General features: G+C 43.5%; 1 protein-coding gene across 5 annotated transcripts in view; it reads left to right on the top strand.

The window, feature by feature from the left end:
* PPAT (phosphoribosyl pyrophosphate amidotransferase) overlaps window positions 1-18065 on the top strand; it is a 77630-nt gene that overhangs the window by 30490 nt on the left and 29075 nt on the right. The window lies entirely within an intron of this gene.

Genomic DNA, 18065 nt, shown 5'->3' with positions numbered 1-18065 from the left:
GGCATTAACACTTATCAACAATATGGGAGCAATATATATAAATGCATTCTCATTGATCAGCTTCCCTCACCAAAATTAAATTAGAAGTAGTCTTTTTGCTCTTTTCAGGGTCCTGAATACTTGAGTGAGTTTAAGGTCTTGTGTACTCCTTGTTTACTAAGAGCTGAGAGTAGCTTAGAATCTGAGATGAATCAAAAAAAGAATATTTTTAACTTGAGTGACTCCAATCTTGGGTAATTGTGGATTGACCATAATAGAGATCTTGTTTTAAAGTACATTTGCATTATTGAGAGGATTGTATAGTAACCCAGGTAAAGACCAAAAGCTATTCATGTTGTGGGCTGGTGGTCCAGAGAACATTAGACTTTCTTCAGAGAAGTGGTTTTGGATATTCTGTCATGGAAAGAGGTGGAGGGAAACAAAGGATCTTTAGAGTTGACTGGTGGTCTGTGAGAAAGATGAGAAATGACCTTGAATTTTGTTTTGGTCAGGCCTGCAGCATGAGGAAGTTCGTGGGCCAGAGGTCGAACCTGAGCCACAGCAGTGACAATACTGGATCCCTAACTTGCTGAGCCATCAGGGAACTCCCTTAACTATTTACTTTGTAGCTAAAATGGCTCAGAAAATTCCTCCCCAAGCTCTCCTCTTGAAATGTGTGCATGAAGAAAATGAGAGTGTTTTTTTTTTTGTCTTTGAGTTTTTTTAATGAATAACTTTATTCCAGGCTACGTGCCTTTTCTGCACTTGCTTTTAAGTGGAAGAATCAGATTAGAAAGTACAAGCTAAGGGCAATAAAATATGATTACTTTGTGATAATAGAGAAAATTCAGTGGATTCTGACAGGCTGCTTATTGGACAGAACAAGTATTTGTTAAACTGTGGTGATGAAAATTGACCTTGTGATAGTTTCAGTAACAGGGGCAAAAAATCCAGCAGCTTCTTGGGAACAAAGAGTCATTAAGGCTCATTGAGGTTCTTGCCCATAATCCTGTCCAATTCAAAGTTTTAAATTAGCAAACATCCTCAACCTTTAAGGTAACTGATACTGCTTTTAAGAACATGAAAATTCCTTATGTCTAGAAGATAAAATCTTCTACTCTAAACTGATAAGGGTCAAAGATTAAGAAATACTGTTTTTTTATGGTATTAATTCGAAGAATGTCAAAACCGGAAGCAGATGGGTTGTTACAGCTTAAAATAGACTTAGTTATGTACACTATGCACCGGTGGAGGAGTTAGTTATATACATTGCGCACTGTGAGAGAATTGGTTATGGACACTCTGTACTGGTGGGGGAGTTAGTTATATACACTGCACACTGGGGAGAGAGTTAGTTATGGACACTGCTCACTGGCGGGGGAGTTAGGCACACTACACTCTGAGGAGGGAGTTAGTTATGCACACTGTGCACTGGGGAGAGAGTTAATTATGGACACTGTGCACTGGTGGGGGAGTTAGTTATATACACTGTGCACTGGCGGGAGAGTTAGTTGTGGACACTGTGCACTGGTGGGGGAGTTAATTATGCACACTGAGCACTGGGGAGAGAGTTAGTTATGGGCACTGGGCACTGGCGGGGGAGTTAGTCATGTACACTGTGCACTGGGGAGGGAGTTAGTTATGGACACTGCACTGGGGAGGGAGTTATGCACTGCCAGCTGGTTTTTTGTACACTGTGCACTGGCAGGTGGTTAGTTATGTGCACTGTGCACTGGCAAGTGGTTAGTTTGTACACTATGCACTTGCAGGTGGTTAGTTGTGTACAGTGCACATTGATGAGTGGTTAGTAATGTACAGTGCACACTGGTGGGTGGTTAACTGTACAGTGCACACTGACAGGTGTTTAGTTTGTACAGTGCACACTTGGTGGGTGGTTAGTTGTGTACAAAGCACACTGGTGGGTGTTTAGTTTGTACACTGCACACTGGCAGGTGGTTAGTTTGTATACTGTGCATTGGCAGGTGGTTAGTTTTTACACTGCACACTGGCGAGTGGTTAGTTGTGTACACTGCACACTGGCAGGTGGTGGTTTTTGCAAAATGTTCTCTCTCTCTCCTCACCCCCCTCCTCTCAATGGTTTTTAAACAATGGCAACAAGATTTGATTGATTTCACTCCCCTCTTTTTTTTTTTTTTTTTGTCTTTTTGGTCTGTTGTTGTTGTTGCTATTTCTTGGGCCGCTCCCGCGGCATATGGAGGTTCCCAGGCTAGGGGTTGAATCGGAGCTGTAGCCACCGGCCTACGCCAGAGCCACAGCAACGCGGGATCTGAGCCGCGTCTGCAACCTACACCACAGCTCATGGCAACGCCGGATCGTTAACCCACTGAGCAAAAGCAGGGACCGAACCCGCAACCTCATGGTTCCTAGTCGGATTTGTTAACCACTGCGCCACGATGGGAACTCCCTACTCCCCTCTTTTTGATGAATGAATTTATCTCATATATTTTCCTCCTAAAACATGGACTCTAGGAAAATTTCTACCAGTTTTGCATTGTATTTGGTTCTGTTTTTGTCTTAGCATAAACTTTTTTTTTTTTTTTGGCTTATTAGGGCCGCACTAATGGCACATGGAGGTTCCCAGACTAGGGGTCTAATTGGAGCTACAGCTGCTGGCCTACACCACAGCCACAGCAATGCCAGATCCTTAACCCACTGAGCGAGGCCAGGGATCAAACTCATATCCTCATGGACGCTAGTTGGGTTCGCTAACTGCTGAACCATCATGGGAACTCCTGTCTTAGCATAATCTAATCTTAAACATTTAGTCTCAAGGGCAAGGAAACACCTGGAAGTTGTAATATTATATATTTTATATATAAAAACGAATGGAGTATCAAGTACTAGACAGTCATGCACTGGATGCTTAATCCAGATGGGTTCACCCAGGAGTACTTCTTTTTAGGAGCCTGGGTATTTGCAAATTCTTTACCATAGCTCTACTTTTTCTCTCAGGGGGACTTTTCAGTGTGAAACTTAACTAGTTGTTCTTTTCGGCTGTGAGCTGTGTGTACATGCTCGTTCATGCCAGGCTCACATAATCACCAAGTGCTTTTTTGGTCCCTAAAACATTTCAGTGGTTTGTAGAGTTCTGGAGAAACCACACACTCCATCATAGATCAGAAGCCTTCAGCTTTAAGCCACAGTCACAGTTTATGGAGACTAGAATGATATGGAAGTATTCGAAGATTCCGTAAAAGGAATTACTAAAATTTCATAGCTTTATCTCATGAATCAACTAGTTAGTCTTTCTTGGTTAGTTAGATGAAAATGCCCTTCATATCCCTGGGTTAGAAATTGAAGTCTACAGCTGCTAAACATTTTGTCGTTTTAAGGCCGCACCCACAGCAGATGGAGGTTCAGGGTTAGGGGTCGAATTGGAGTTGAAGCCGCCAGCCTACACCGCAGCCACAGCAGTGCCAGATCTGAGCCTTGCCTGCGACCTACACCACGGCTTCCAGCAATGCCGGATCCTTAACCCACTGAGTGAGGCCAGAGATTGAACCCACATCCTCATGGATACTAGTCAGTTTCTTATCCTGCTGAGCCATGACGGGAACTCCCATATCTTTTCTAAAAATTTATGACATTTACCTGATGAAGTTGGGTCACATAGGAGGTCTCATGTCTGCAGAAACATTCCGTAAAGGCTTTTGGTGCTGTTTATCTTTGAGGAAACCAATTTTTTTTTTTTTTTTTTTTTTTTTTGTCTTCTTTTTGTCTTTTTGTCTTTTTGTCTTTTCTGGTGCTACACCTGAGGCATATGGAGGTTCCCAGGCTAGGGGTCAAATTGGAGCTACAGCTGCCAGCCTACACCACAGCCACAGCAACGCTAGATCCGAGCCGAGTGTTTGACCTACACCACAGCTCACAGCAACACCGATCCTTAACCCACTGAGCAAGGGCAGGGATCAAACCCAAAACCTCATGGTTCTTAGTCGGATTCAACCACTGAGCCACGATGGGAACTCCTCTGAGGAAACCGATTTGCGGTGATCTCAGGAGCAGTTTTCTTAAGAGAAACAGCTGTTGGTTCTGCAAACAGAGTATATAACTTGATCACTGGAAAGGCACTTGCAAGAGAGAGCCACTCAGACAAACCTCTGGATAAGTTCCCAGTTATCTTCATTTCTTTGCTGGAGAACACAGGCGTAACTTATCAGAGGACTTCTTTGAGTTCCAAATTAAGGCTAGGGTTAACTTTTTTGATTTTTATCTCTTAGAAATAATGATCAAACATGTTACATTCCTATAGTGTTTTGCATTCCCTTAGTTGGAAGAGTCTCAAAGGACTACTGCTTTGTCACTCTGGTGAGTGCTGGCAACAGCTCTTTAACATAACACTCGAAAGCTGTCCCATGTTTCCTAGTAGCAGCTGGATCTTAGGAAAGTCTCCTCATTTCTGAACCTGTTTTCTCACCTGTTGGGCTAGACGTAGATATTTAAAGGTCCAATGCACAAAGTCATGGGGCTTGGGAGTCATACTTTTGTGTGGTTAACCCTTAGCAATTTCCCTTTTCAACAGCATGTCCGTTAAAGGGCATTAAGAGAAGACAGAGTTGGAGCAGCTTATCTGATTTGTAATTTATATGAAAAAATGGAGAGTAAAATTTTCAATTTACTTGCGGTATAAGGGTTGTTGGGCAGGGTTGGGGAGGCACTGGATTCCTGCAGTCCTCTGATGCTTTATCCAGAATGTATTTGTTGGGCTCCTAGGGTGTATACGCAAGGCACTGTGGTAGACACTAGGAATACTGAACCATGCAGAGCCCACGTGGTCCCTGCCCCATCAGAGAGGCAATGGAGCAACTGATTCCATAGCATAGATTCTTTTTTGGCAGTGCCCTCGGCATGCGGAGGTTCCAGGGCGGGTAGTCCCACCTGCGATACAGCAGTGACAACACTGGATCCTCAACCTGTTGAGCCACCAGGATACTCCCTCATAGATTTCTTTATGCCTCCATTTCCTCCTCCTAAAATTGGGGATAAGGATAACACCTACCTACCTCATAGAGTTGTGATGGGGAAGAAATGCGTTAATACATGTCAAGTGTGTAGAGCACTGCCCGGATGTCTGTGTACCCCATGACCCTGCACCCCGCACCCCACTTCCGAGTGATGCATTAATACATGTCAAGTGCGTACAGCACTGCCCAGATGTCCACGTACCCCATGACTGCATACCCCGTGACCCCGCACCCCACTCCTGGGTGGATGCTCGACAGAGAAGTATACATATGTTTACTGGGAGACATGCACAGTAATTCTCTTTTTTTCTTTTTTGGCCTCCCCATGGCATTGGAGTTCCCGGGCCAGGGATCAGATCAGAGCCGCAGTCGTGACCTAAGCCACAGCTGTGACAAAACTAGATCCTTAACTCACTCTGCTGGGCTGGGGATCAAACCTGAGTCCCAGCGTTCCCAAGACCGCCAGTCCCACTGCACCACAGTGGGTGCTTCCATGCACAAGAATTCTTAGAGCAGCATTATTCATAGTAGCCTCAATCTGGAAATGTTGGAAATGTCCCCCATTAGAATGGGTAAGAAAGCTGAGGGGACGTATGCGTCTATAATGGATATTCTCCAACAGTAAAAAAGGAACAGACTCCCACTATAAATAAAATCATGGATGCACCTCACGAACAATTGTGAAAGAAGCATGACATTAAAAAATACGCACTAGGAGTTCCCGTCGTGGCGCAGTGGTTAGCGTATCCTACTAGGAACCGTGAGGTTGCGGGTTTGGTCCCTGCCCTTGCTCAGTGGGTTAATGATCCGGCGTTGCCGTGAGCTGTGGTGTAGGTTGCAGACGCGGCTCGGATCCCACGTTGCTGTGGCTCTGGCATAGGCCGGAGGCTACAGCTCTGATTTGACCCCTAGCCTGGGAACCTCCATATGCCGTGGGAGCGGCCCAAGAAACAGCAAAAAGACCAAAAAAAAAAAAAAAAAAATGCACTAGGAGTTCCTATTGTGGTACAACAGGATCCCCAGTGTCTCTGGAGCACCAGGATGTAGGTTCGATCCCTGCCTGGCACAGTGGGTTCAAGATCTGGCATGGCTGCAGCTGATCCTTAGGTCACAGCTCTGGCTCAGATCTGATTCCTGGCCCTGGGAACTGCATATGCCTCAGTGTAGCCAAAAAAGAATATATACGCACTAAAGAAAAATAACTTACTGCATGGATTCCAAAACTATCTATGGTAATGAAGGTCAGAATACTGATAAGCTTTACAGGGGCCCTCCAGGATGCTGGTCATGTTTTGTATCCTGATTTGAGTGGTAATTGCATAGGTGTCTTCACTTTGTGGAAAGTGAGCTCTTCTATTTATGCGAACTCAAAACAATTTGATAAGTTAAAAATCTATAAAATGCTGAAGTTGGGTCATCCTAGAGATCCAGAGAGATGCAGTCATTTGCTCTGTATTGAGTTTTTAGGGTAATGAGAGACTAGAATTCAGCTTTTCTGATTCTCAGTCCAGTGCTTTTTCTTTCTTTCTTTTTTGACCACACTGGCAGCATGCCAAAGTTCCCAGGCCAGGGATTGACCTCGAGCCACTGCAGTCACCAGAGCCACTGCAGTGACATTGCTGGATCCTTAACCCTATGAGCCATGAGGGAACATCGAGTGTTTTTTCCTATATCCTGCATTTTTCTTCCTTAGGCTTGCTGTGTTACATTACCTTCTCTGATGCGTGTAGTGAGTCATTTTGGAATTACAGCTCACAGAATTGGTTGACCTCTGAGTTTGACTTATTTGTAGAATTAATAAAATGTTAACAGCCATTGCTAAGCTACTTTGGAGAAAATCAAAATTCAGAACTTAGTTTGGTTATGGTTTTCTTTTACATCCTACTCTTCTGACAGCAATCACTGAAAAGTGTCATTTAAAGGCTCATGATAGGAGTTCCCACTGTGGCAGAGCAGGTTAAAGATCTGGCATTGTCACTGCAGCAGCTTGAGTTCAGTCCCTGGCCCAGGAATTTCCTCATGCCTCAGGCATGGCCGGAAAAAAAAGGCTCATGACAAATGCATAGTTGTGCAGAAATTTCTAATCTGGGAAAGTTTCTATTTTCCTTGTTACTTTCACCCTTAATGAGTTGTGAAAGAAATCATTCTTCAGCATTTTTTGCTCTCACCCAGCTCATAAACCAAACCATATAGTCTTAATTTGTCAAGGACAGGAATAAACAACTCTTATCAGGAAGAAACTATAGGAGTTTTTCTCAATGTGGAAAAACTTGGCATTTCTCAGACTCTTAGCATCTTCATGTTCAAAGTTCTTAGGTTTTTGGTATGGCTTTCAAATAACTTTTAAACAAAAGAACATAGAAGAAGAATCATTATATGACATTGTTTAAAATACATTAATCTTCAAGCTCAAGTACACTGAAGTTTGAACATCTAAGCAATTGGGCAGATGAATGAATTTAAGAATTAGGAATATTTTGATACAAGGTTTAAAGTTTATGGAATTTTCGTTTAAAAGGGTCAATTTGGAGTTCCTGTTGTGGTGCAGTGGAAGTGAATCCAACTAGTAACCATGAGGTTGTGGGGTCAATCTCTGGCCTCTCTCAGTGGGTTAAGGATCCGGTGTTGCCGTGAGCTGTGGTGTAGGCCACAAATGTGGCTTGGATCTGGTGTTGCTGTGACTGTGGTGTAGGCTGGCAGCTGTAGCTCTGATTCAACCCCTAGCCTGGGAATTTCCATATGCAGAGGGTGTGGCCCTAAAAAGCAAAATAAATAAATAAACAAACAAATGGGTCAATTCCAAGGTCACCGTGTTTCTACTGGCAGTTCTGTGTCTTGGGAGGCCATCAGCTTCTTCAGAAAGTCTCATTTTTCTTTGAGGGTTGTTCTTTTTCTTTGGTAAAACTCTGTGTTCATATTTTAAGTTTTTGTATTTGGTACGACACTCTTTCCAGTCTCTGTCTTTTCCAAACTGCATTAGTCTTTTGGCAATTTCCTCAAATATTTCTTTATTTCTTGTGGCCCCTTCAAGCATTTGCTTAATTTTTTCATCAGACCCTATATTTATAAGTTCTCTAAGCTCATTGTCACATCAGTGTTTTCCAGCTTCTGTCTCGCTCACTGCTGGAATCTATAAATGATTTTTAGCATCTTCTAAAGGAAGATTTCCTATGAATCAACAGATGATTTACAATTATTCAGATTTATAGATACAACCTGTATTTGAATATCCTTCATTTAAAACAACCTGGCTTGGAGTTCCCGTTGTGGCTCAGTGGGCTAAGGATCTGGTGTTGCTATGAGGTGTGGTGTAGGTCACAGAAGCAGGTCAGATCCTGAGTTGCTGTGGCTGTGGCATAGGCCAGCGGCTACAGCTTGGATTCATCCTCTAGCCTGGGAACCTCCACATGCCTCCTGTGTGGCCCTAAAAGACAAAAAGACAAAAAATAATAATAATAAAACAACCTGGCCTGATGTAAAGCATTGAGAATTAAAATAATTTCAATGTGAGAATAAAAAATTTTTTATGCATTCATATTCAAATTATTATTATTATTTATTTTTTGCCTTTTGTCTTTTTAGGGCCGCACCCAAGGCATGTGGAGGGTCCCAGGCTAGGGGTCGAATCAGAGCTACAGCTGCTGGCCTACAACACAGCCACAGCAATGCAGGATCCAAGCCGCGTCTGCGACCTACACCACAGCTCAAGGCAATGCCAGATCTTTTACCCACTGAGCAAGGCCAGGGATTGAACCCGCAACCTCATGGTTCCTAGTCGGATTTGTTAACCCCTGAGCCACGATGGGAACTCCAAAATATGTTTTAAATTATAAGGTAGACCCACACCCAACATTAGAATAACTGAGCTGCTTTTCATCAGTAGATACGCTTCACTGGGTGTTTATGAATACAGAGCATCTTGGTATTTACTGAATTTTTGGTGAGAAGTAAGAACAGGCATTTCTTACTCCTCCCTGCTGTGTTCTCTGCCAGCTCAGGTGTTGGGAAGCATCTGGGATGACAGGTACTAGAGACCCCCTGGAATGACTTCAACTGGCATCTGTTCTTAGACTTTAAATACACAAAGATCAATTCCAGTTCTACAGTTTAGACCCTGTTGCCTGGCCCGGGGCTGCTGTGGGCCACCTGCCTCTTCTGAGCACCCCCCACCACCACCACTTCCTCTGTCAGAAAACGCAACAGTGGTTTAATTTGTTCCCAGAAGCCTGATCTGCCTTTGCAGTTGAATATTCTGCTGAAAAAGTAGTGAGGCTGTATCCCAGCATTAAAACTGTAACCTTGAAGCCAAAGGCATTTTTTTGCCATCTCTAACCAGGTTTTAAGATGACCTTGCAGCCTTGACCACCAACATCAAAATGTTGAAAGTACTGTGCCCTAAAGTGTGGTGCTCTGCTCTGCTGAGGAGTAAGAAAGCTCTTTGTGACCCGTCTGATAACACCTTTCCTTGTTACAGTTTAATGCTGAAGAAGAGCTCTTAACATCTCTTTTTTCATTTGATTGTCATTGTAACTAAGAGTGATCCTGTTTGAAATACCTCTAAAAGAATAAAAGACCCTAAGATTAAGTGGCTTGGTTTGCTAGTATGGCACAGGTTCAGTCCCTGGCCTGGAAACTTCTCCATGCCATGGGTGCCGCTTAAAAAAAAAAGAAAAAAATTGTATGTTATTAAGTATAGGCAGCTATACAATTTCTTGCAGTGATTAGTGTAAAGTTAGACAATTGTTGGTCTAGTGGTTAGGATATGGCCCAGTTTCCGCCCCTGGTCTGAGATCCCACATCAAGCTGTTGCACATGTGGCCAATAAAAACCGCAAAACAAAAATTTAACCGCACATGTGGCCATAAAACCCCCCAAACCCCAAAACTTAACAATGTTGGTATTAATAGACCTGTGAGGCAAGAATGTGGTTAGAGGGCAATAAGCATATGATGCACAGCAATGTGTGTGTGGATGTTTACCTCAAGATAGGACCTGATCTTATTACAGATCAGCTTAGACCGTGAGTCTGGGTGAAGGCTGCTTCCAGCAGTAACAGAGGGCTACCTAATAAGGTACTTTTTTTAACTGAGATTTTTGCTGAGATAATTGTAGATTCACATAAAAATAGCAGAGATCTTTTCTACACTTTGCCGACCTTTTCAATGGTAACAGTTTATAAAACCTCAGTGTACAAGGATATTGCATTGTTACATCAAGGATACTGACCCTGGAACAGCCCTCCTGTTTCCCATCCTTCTTGTGTCATTTGTGAATGTGTGCACTACGACCTGTAACAGTTTCATCACCTCTGTAGGTTTGTGTTTTTACCACCAAGATCAAAGAATCCCTCTGGGGCCCTTTAATAACTGCACCCACCACCTACTTTCCTGCCCATACCCTCCCCCACCTGTGCCCCAGTGCTTACTTTTGAGGGCACACAAGTCCAAGGGAAACTTTGAGCTCAAATCCCACTTCAGCAATATAGGAATTTATAACATTTTACTGAAGTGACTCAAACGGTCAGTTGCTAAGCTTAGGCACATGCTCTACTGCTGGGAAATAGGAACATTATAGAGATTAGGTGTTAGGTAGAAGTAATGAGTAATTATTTCTAGAAAGGGAGATGTCAGAGTTCCCCTTGTGGCTCAGCAGGTTGAGAATCCGACATACTGTCCATAAAGACACAGGTTCGATCCCTGGCCTCGCTCAGTGGGTTAAGGATCCGGCGTTGCTGTGAGCCATGGTGTAGGTCACAGACGTGGCTTGGATCCTGCATTGCAGTGGCTCTGGTGTAGGCCAGTGGCTACAGCTCTGATTAGACCCCTAGCCTGGGAACCTCCATATGCCTTGGGTGTGGCCCAAAAAAGGGGATGTCATGGGGGGGGGAATTCTTAAATTTAGTGTTCTTTAAGGAAAGAGGAGCACTGAGTTTCTGTTCTGTCCACCCAACTGTGTGTTCAGTTCTGACACTGCATGGAGTTAGCATCAGACTCCGCAGCTTTAAGGGGTCAAGTCGTCCACGAGGCAGCATCAGCTGGCCACGCGCCTGGCTGACTGGCGGGAAGTTCAGGATCTGCTTGACCTCCTTTGATGATTTCCTAGAACAACTCATAGAACTCAGGGTTACGGTTTTGTTGTAAAGAACTCAGGAACAGCCAGAGGAAGGGAGGCCAGGTGCAGGACCCAGGAAGCTCCTCTGAGCCAGTGTTCATTGACTGTGGTTGCTTCTGGCTGATTCCTTAAATCATTGACTCCCCTCCTGGAGGGCCCTTATACCCTGAAGGTGACCTGAGCTATGAGAATCCCACCTCTTTAGAATTAAAAACACTTCCCTCATGGGAAATTCCAAAGGTTTTTGGAACTCTGCCCAGAACTAGGGGCGGAGACCAGACATAAGCTTTGTCACAGCTTTTTAAAACTTTATTAAAATATAAATAGTAAGAATTAGGAAAATGACACTTTTTAAATTAATGCCTTCCCTGTATTTAAATGCATCAACTTAGCTATGTCTGAGCTTTTATATTTCTAATTTTTTTTTTTGTCTTTTCTAGGGCCGCACCATGGCATATGGAGGTTCACAGGCTAGGTGTCAAATTGGAGCTGTAGCCACCGGCCTATGCCAGAGCCACAGCAACTTGGTATCTGAGCCATATCTGTGGCCTACACCACAGCTCATGGCAATACCGGATCCTTAACCCACTGAGCAAGGCCAGGGATCAAACCTGCAACCTCATGGTTCCTAGTTGGATTCGTTAACCACTGAGCCACAATGGGAACTCATGTTTATAATTTTTAAAAAGTTTTCAATGTTGTTTCATATGACTAAAGTGCATTAGGTTCTATAATAATTTTACTGCTGAGATTATCCAAATTGCATGCAAAACATACATACTTTGCATACTGTATATTGAATACAAACATACAGAAGTAAATATATTCCATTAAAAAAAACTATCTGTTTCTAATCTTTGGCCTATTAAGAGAAATAAATGGGAAAAAAATGGAGTTCCCGTCATGGCTCAGCAGTGAACAAACCCAACTGGCATCCATGAAGACATGGGTTCGATCCCTGGCCTCGATCATCAGGTTAAGGATCTGGTGTTGTCATGAGCTGTGGTGTAGGTCGCAATTGCGGCTCAGATCGTGCGTTGCTGTGGCTCTGGTGTAGGCCAGTGGCTACAGCTCCAATATTTGACCCCTAGCCTGGGAACCTCCATATGCCACAGGTGTGCACCTAAAAAGACCCCCCCCCCAAAAAAAAAAAAAGAATTGGAGGAAACCAAATCCCTGGCATGGCTTCTGATAGGTAACAATAGATACTGCAATGCCCTCTACTTGCCATCACATTGCTAATTTTTGTTAAATTGCCAAAACAGTAGTGAACATTTTAGTTTTGGAAATATATCTTACTACAACCAAAAGGAAAATAGCTTTAAGGTTATTTGTCAAAGATCCAGGTAGTGTTGACATATGATTTGTAGGCTGATAGAAGAGTCCTGTCTCTATCCTCTGAGTTACCCATGACTGTCCTGTATGAGCAAGCAGTGACTCACAAGAAGACCTGGGTGTCCAGGTATTCTGCCTCATTAAATAGCACCTGACCAGAGATGACTTAGGTCGATTTGGTTCCTCCTGTTCAGAAGAGATTAAGGAGATAAGATTGCCTAACATGAATTTCTCTTAGGCAGTCAGTCCTTTGTCCTCTGGTAGCTTTCTGATCCTTTATCCTCTCTTGCCCAGGCCTCAAACTGGGAGACAAATAAATTTATTTTAGATCCAAAAAAGTTACTCAGTTTTCATGGGCCATTTCTTTTTACTTCTAGTAATAGGCATAGCCTAAGAGTTCTATGAATCATCCCAGCAGTTGACTTCTTTCAGATTTTGTTACACATTTTTTTTTTTTGTCTGTTTTTAGGATTGCACCCGCGGCATATGGAGGTTCCCAGGCTAGGGGTCGAATCAGAGCTATAGCTGCCGACCTACACCACAGCCACAGCAGCACCAGATCCGAGCTGCATCTGCGACCTACACTCCAACTCATGGCAACACTAACTCTTAACCCACTAAGCGAGTCCAGGGATTGAACCCGAAACCTCATGGTTCCTAGTTGGATTCCTTTCCGCTGCGCTACATCCGAACTCCCTGTTATACATTTTTAAAGTGATAATTTGTTGGAAGTAGCTGGTTATTCTCCCCTGAATGGAATCAAAATTGGTTTTTATATGGTACTCTCTTCAGACCTCTGCTGGGCTTATTCTCTAAAATCATGACAACCTGGCTGTGCTTGATGCTCTTCTATAGAAACACCGGTACCTGAACCCACTCTACCACGTCAGGTAACCCAAAAATCTTCAGGAGCTCTAAGTTGGCAATCATTAGTTAAACAGAATGCAGGGATCCACAGCTCTAGCTGGATTTTTAAGTGCAGAAGAAGCTCATAGTGTGCTTAAGATTGGAAAGATTCCCAACATCGGGGGATCTGACCAAGTGTCACCATTAACGAATGGAGCAATAGCAGCTCCCGTTAGGATACTTGCCAGTAGAATGTATAAAAACAAAGTGAGGGGCCTGCAATCTATTGATGAGAATTTTTTTCTAAAGATAAATATCCATGTCTTTAATCTCAGCAGAACAGCAGCCTCCCAATAGTAGAGTGGCAGTTTGGGCATTGAGAGGTATGTACTACAGGTGTGCCTAAAAATCTTACCTACATAAGTTTTTTAAAACCTGTCATCTGACTTAATGTTAAGTTTGCATCTGCCTTAATGTTTTGTGAAAAAACAATCTTGTGATGTTGTTCTTAACTGAGCTTTCCAGAGAACTAACAAGCTAAAATCTTCTGAAAACTAAAGTTTTTAAATTTTTTCATGGAAATTTTTTTATCTTGTTTATTATCTAGTCTTTTTAAGGCCACACCTGACCATATCAGGCTAGGGGTCAAATCAGAGCTGCAGCTGCTGGCCAAACCACAGCTACAGCAACACCGGATCCAAGCCACATCTGCGACCTCTACCACAGCTCACCGCAATGCCAGATCCTTAACCCACTGAACAAGGCCAGGGATCAAACCCACAACCTCATGATTCCTAGTTGGATTTGTTTCTGCTGTTCCACGACGGGAACTCCTCCCTGGTTTTTTAATCAGCATTGGTCTTTATACTTGAAGCTTTGGTCTGAAATACTGAGTACCAGGCCTGTGATGGCTAGGCTTCTGCTTGGGGGCCTGGTGATCAGTTTCAGTTTGTGTCAAAGGCTAACCATCAAAGAGCAAACACTGTCCATCCCCTCAGCACCCTAAACCAAAGGGCAGTAATCCTCAGACTGGAACATGGATTGAATCACCAGAAGGACTTTGCAGATTTCTGATTCTGAATGGGGCCCAAGAACTTGCATTTTGAATAAATCTCCAGCTGATTTTGATGCTGCTACACTTTGAGAACAATGGCATAGCCATAGGGAACTTTACTGTCAGTAATAGTGTCAGCCTTCCATTTCCGTATTTTGGAAATGTATTATCCAGCAGTACTTCATAATGTGGTAACATTCTTATACATGTTCTTCTAACATCTTATAAGAACATGTTAGGTTTTGTGGCTATGATATAAACTATTTAATATGTAATTATAAAACCATCATTGGAGTTCCCATTGTGGCACAGCAGAATAGAATCTGACTAGAACCATGAGGACACAGGTTCGATCCCTCGCCTCGCTCAGTGGGTTAAGGATCCGGCGTTGCTGTGAGCTGTGGTGTAGTTTGCAGACATATGGCCCAGATCCCACATTGCTGTGGCTGTGGTGCAGGCTAGTGGCTACCGCTCTGATTCAACCCCTAGCCTAGAAACTTCCATATGCTGAGGGCGGGGCCCCTTAAAAAGACAAAAAAAAAAAAAAAAAAAAAACCATCACGAAGGCCTAATTCTTATGACTTCATCTAAACCTAATTATCTTCCAGAGGCCCCTTCTCCAGGGCTGGTGGTGTAGCTCAGTGGTAGACCCTATGCATTCAAAGGCCCTTTCTCCAAATGTCATATCAGTGGGAGTTAGGGCTCAACACATGAATTTTGGGGTGACAATTCAGTATGTAGCAGCATCTTATAGTAACATCTTATGTACTTTGTCACTCACACAAAACGAAGAGTATCGTTTTATCTGTGCCAGGGCTTTGTCTTCTGTCTGTCCTAGGTCTTCTGACATAATACTGACCAAGTCACCTTCAGCTCAGCTCCAGCAGGGACTGTATGTTGTGAACTGAGTGAGGTATATGGTGGCTTGTTTTTTATTCACTTTCCGAATTGTGTTTTAAGCTCTACTATATTATTTTCCCCTTTAGAGTGAACCTGATATTAAAAGCTGTGGTTGTTACACTTAAACATCTTTCAGTCTTGGGTCGCCATAGCTACCTGGTATTACAGGTCTCTCACAAGGTCTTCTGTCATAGAACTACCTCATAGAGTGACATCTTCAGCTGCACCTCCAGCAAGTACCGTATAAATGTCATCCCATCTCTGGTGTTGGGCTACCTTATCCCTGGTTGTTTTATATTTTAAGTTTACTTTTTGGGGGGAGGGCACACCCATGGCATGTAGAAGCACCCAGGCCAGGGACTGAAGCCACACCACAGCAGAGACCCCAGCCGCTGAAGTGACAGCACGGATCTCTGGCCACGTTGTCATTGTGCTATGCAGTACTCCAGCAGGCCCGTGTCTGTCTTGTCCACATGAGGTGTTTTCGGACCTCTCCCTGCCATGTCCCAAGCCTGTCATTTCCTTCTCTTCCCCCTGGAGTAACACTCCCTGTGAGAATTAGGACTGTGGCTTTGAAGATGGATGTTAGGATCTAGAAACACGGGTGGTAGAGGGGCATTTGCGTGCATCCTGGCTAGTCCCCGTGTCACAGAATCAGATCTACAGGGGACACTGCTGAGTTCTCGGTTCCACAAGCCCGCATTGGAACTGGATTTCCTGATTCCTGGTCTGGGGCTCGTGCAGTTCACTCCACGCCGCCCTGTCTTTGTGCTCAGTTCTGTGGGTTAAAGAGCTTTACTGTGTGTCCCAGAGGAGCTTACCTTACATTCTCATGGGGTTTGTATTTTTCTAGATTTTTCTATGCCCTTTTTCTGTAAAACTTGCAGTTTTACTACAGTTGGTATGAAAACATCCTTTAGTAACTTTTGCCATATAGAGTTGAGTTTTTGCTTTATTAAAATCTGTGGCATATGGAAGTTCCCAGGCTAGGGGTCAAGTTGGAGCTGTAGCTTCTGGCCTACACCACAGCCACTGCCACACGGGATCTCAGCCACATCTGTGACTTACACCACAGCTCATGGCAACGCCAGTTCCTTAACCCACTGAACAGGGCTGGGGTCAAACCCACATCCTCATGGGTTCTAGTTGGGTTCTTAACCTGCTGAATCACAATAGGAAGTCCCAAAATCAGTCCTTAAACTTCTGGAAATCCAATTTTACTTCCTTCTGTATCCCTTTATACTGTTCTCTATATTCTGATCAAATATCTGTGAAATCTGTTTCATGATAAAGTGAGCAGTTAGCTTGTTGAGCAGCATTTAATGAAACCTATTTACCTTAGCCAGTGTGCATGTTACTGGCTTTGTCCCCTGTGGTGGCGTGATGTTACAATGGCTTTTTTTGGCCCTTCTGCCTCTCAGGTCCTCTTCCCTTCTCTGGCTCACTCTGTGGCCTGCTCTCCGTCTTGGGATTCTTGTACTTTTCTGTTTTATTGTGTCCCAGAATAGCATGCAACGCAGTAAAAAATTGCATGCTCTTAGTCATGCCTCAATCTTGAACTGTTCAGAGCATCTTCTATTCATGTTTTAAGTTTTGTGCTTCATTCTGCAGTGCTTCCAGTCCCTGTCTATTCCAAGTTTCCAAAGCTTGGCAGCAGTGTGTTCAAATACCCTTTGATTCCTCACTGTTCCCTCCACTCGTCGTATGTCTTTATCAGACCAGATGCCTGTCAGAGCCGTGACTTCTGGCTCAGTGCAGTGTTTGCCTTCTTCATTTGCTACAGGTAGAATGAACGTTGGATTATTAGGGGCTTTCCATTATTGATGTAGAATTACCTCTGTTGGGTGATGAAGGAAAGAGATGTATATGAGTTACATATGTCAGACAAGATAAATATTTGGATGTGACATTAGTAAAGAAAGTAATTTTCTCCATAGGAGATGGAATACAAATCATAGCTTTTCTCTTAAACTAGCTGGGAAATGAAAGTACAGAACCTGATCTGTTCCCTATCAGGATAGTCATTGGCTTTATTAAAGTTGTGGGGGCAGAAGTGGGTTTGGTTTGTTGTTTTGTTTTGTTTCTGGCTGCGTCCAAGGCATATGGAAGTTCCCAGGCCAGGGATTGAACCCATGCCACAGTAGCTGGCGTGATGACACGGGATTCTTAACCTGCTGTAGCCACAAGAGAACTCCCTAAAGGTGTGTTTTTAATTAGTTACTTTTTTTTTCTCTTTTTAGGGCCCTACCTGCGGCATATGGAGGTTCCCAGGCTAGGGTCTAATCGTAACTGTTGCTGCTGGCCTATGCCACAGCCACAGCAACATGGCATCTGAGCCTCATCTGCGACCTACACCACAGCTCACGTCAACGCCAGATCCTTTACCCACTGAGCAAGGCCAGGGATGGAACCCGCAACATCGTGGTTCCTAGTCTAATTAGTTTCCACTGTGCCACAACAGGAACTCCTAATTAATTACATTTTGATCATCTTTCTTCTCTAGCATTTCTTTCTGTTCCATCCCACTCCTTTAGTATGTGAGCTGTATGTCAGTCTGTAGTGTAAGCTGAATGTGTGATTTTGTATGTTCTTTTCTTTGTCTAATGCTTTCCGTTTGCTATGGATCAGAATCTTGGAGAGCTCTTCTGAACCTCTGCCATGCCCCTCATCCAGTTGTGGTTCTCTTGTGCAGTTTGGGGTTGAGAACCAGGCTATTTCATGAATGAGGAGCTTGGAAGAGGCACATTAGTAATTGGTACTTATTATTCTTTGTGAAAATAAAAGATCCCCCATTGGTTAAAGACCGCATGCCATTTTAGGCAAAGTATTATATTCAAGGAAATAGGCTTCATAAG

The sequence above is a fragment of the Sus scrofa genome, chromosome 8 (genome assembly GCF_054392235.1).
Source record: "Sus scrofa isolate SSC_HxYL_T2T_F1_AM1 chromosome 8, Sscrofa_HxYL_maternal_Yorkshire_Landrace_v2.0, whole genome shotgun sequence".
Lineage (NCBI taxonomy): Eukaryota > Metazoa > Chordata > Mammalia > Artiodactyla > Suidae > Sus > Sus scrofa.
Note: the sequence above shows the minus strand (reverse complement) of the source record. Positions and strands in the feature narration are given on the sequence as shown.